This window comes from Octopus bimaculoides, chromosome 1 (assembly GCF_001194135.2).
Source record: "Octopus bimaculoides isolate UCB-OBI-ISO-001 chromosome 1, ASM119413v2, whole genome shotgun sequence".
Classification (NCBI taxonomy): domain Eukaryota; kingdom Metazoa; phylum Mollusca; class Cephalopoda; order Octopoda; family Octopodidae; genus Octopus; species Octopus bimaculoides.
Window position 1 is genome coordinate 157104678 of NC_068981.1, and position 2358 is coordinate 157107035.

The 2358-nt window shown below is 36.7% G+C and overlaps 1 protein-coding gene across 7 annotated transcripts in view; it reads right to left on the reverse strand.

Moving 5' to 3' along the window:
- The window catches only part of LOC106871418 (protein FAM89A), a 22660-nt gene that overhangs the window by 17121 nt on the left and 3181 nt on the right, over positions 1-2358 (reverse strand). The window lies entirely within an intron of this gene.

Consider the following 2358-nt stretch of genomic DNA (forward strand, 5'->3'; position numbering starts at 1 on the left):
TATACAAGAATAAGGGCAGGGAATCGTCAATTAATAATAGAATTAATAATTAACAATTTTGCCAAGTAGTTCAGTATGAAAAAACCTTTATCGGTAAAACCATTTATCATCATAAATATACAGGGATTAGCATTGAGTTGCTTCTCCAACATACTGAAAATTTAGAAATAGCAGTCAAAGAACTACTGATTCTAAACTACAAATTTTTCTCTAAATGGATGGCGATATTTATGGCACACATCTATTATGTAGGGATCCCTTAAATCAACTATCTTTCAATTTATATCGAATCAATATGTCCATATAGCAATATTTGATATACAAGAGCAAGTGTAGTAGGTCAATAAAATTTTCAAAAATCATTGACAAAATCCATCTTAGAGTTCCCAAAGAAATGTAAACACCAGCACTCACTGTTTAATAAGTCACTAAGAGAAGGAAATCTTCCATTAGAATGTAAAATTACAACTGTGACAGTTAATTTATAAGAAATTGGAGAAATAAAGAGAGAGACTAGTAATAACAAGCGAGTATCATTAATGTCACAAGTAGCCAAGATACTCAAAACTATCATAAAAGAAAAGATGATAAACATGATAGGCTTTCTCATCAAGAATAACTGTCTGACATTTTTATCTGGAAGGAAATCAACAAATCTATTGGAAACATTGGAAGACTGAACACAGACATACAATGACAGTAAAAGATTCAATACAGTTTATAGAAATCATACAGAACTGATATTCAAAGGAATGTCTTGACATAGATCGAAATGGCAAAATGTAATCAGTGGGGGTACTCCATGGACCAGTTTCAGGGTTCCAAATTTTTGTTTTGAGATATATTGTGATGTTATGAGTTGAGATAGCAGTCAAGGTGGAGAATGGAGATGACAAGCCATATGTAGGGGTCCTTCCTTTTCTCACTGGAAGTTAGTTACACACGTACACCAGTAGAAAAAAGGGCTGAATGAAGAAAGAAAACAATCTCCATGGAGAACCAACATTCCATCTGCTTCCATCTGCGGCTTCTTTCTCTTGTGGTTAAGATAAAGATAAATTGTTTTTCCTTGGCATCACAAGGAAAAACAACTTTCACAAGGGTAAAACTGAGCTCTGGTAGAGTTGTGTTTATGTGTGTGCATGCACTATGGAAAACCATTCAATTTACTTCCTTCTGAAGACACTTCCACTACCCATCACCTCCCTCTCTGCAGCTCTTCTTTGACACCACTTACTTTTCTTACTATCCAGAAACATTTCACTTGTTAGCCACCTTTCATCCATTAATACTGTTCTCTCCACTCACATTTTCAACGATCACCTCACCACCACCACCACCACACTGAACCACCAATTATCTCTCTTCTCCAACCACCATATACTTCTTGCTCTTTTCATGTACTATGCTTGCCTCTTTTTCTCATCCATCTCCACAACCAACATCATCCCTCTCTCATACTTCTCTTGCCTACTGTTTCATCATTACTATACTGCTGCTCTGCACTGTCAGTCATCGCTTGTTCCCCTAATTCCTGGTCCTTCTGCCCCACCATTTCTACTCACCCTGTACCTTGAAGGTCCACTCTGACACCTCATCACTATTATTTTTTTTAACTATTTTCCCCCACTCCACTTGATCTCTTCAAAAATGTGAGTAGTCCTGTATCTCCTCAACTGCAAGAAACCTGTCCTTCTCTGTCCCACCACATCTCTCACACTTTTATCCATTTTTTACTCCTCATCACCAAGCATAAAGCTGTTCCCTTGGAGTCCATAATCTTGTAAACTGCACAGTAGCTTCTCAGGCACTAGTGGTACAAAAAAAACAGCACCCAGCACATGCTGGTAAAATGGCTGGCATTAGAAAACCATGTAGAAATCATGCTTATGTAGATACTGGAGCATGAAGTAGTCCTTGGGCCCACTGCATCCTGTCAAACTATTCAATACATGCCTACTTGGAACATGGATGTTAAATGGTGATGCTTATATAATCATTGACTCTTTTGTTACAGAGGAAATGCAAGATTTTTGTTGATGAAGCAAAAAATAGATGTTTACAAACTGTGGATCTTTACAAAATATAGAGAGAAATTTAAATAGACTGGGGAAAGGGGTTAAATGGAACGAATGCCATTTTTTAATGTTGAAAAATGTAGTTTTGCACAGAGGAAATCGTAACTTGAGGTAGTAGTATGCAATGAATGGAAAACTTTTAACAACAAATCAGGAGAAACGAAGAAAAAATGGGAATACATATAATTACGAATTTTAAAATGGCTAATCATGTAATAAAAAGTGAAAACAAGTTAACTGTTGAAAGTGTCCAGCGAAGAGCACAACCCCCCCCCCCCCC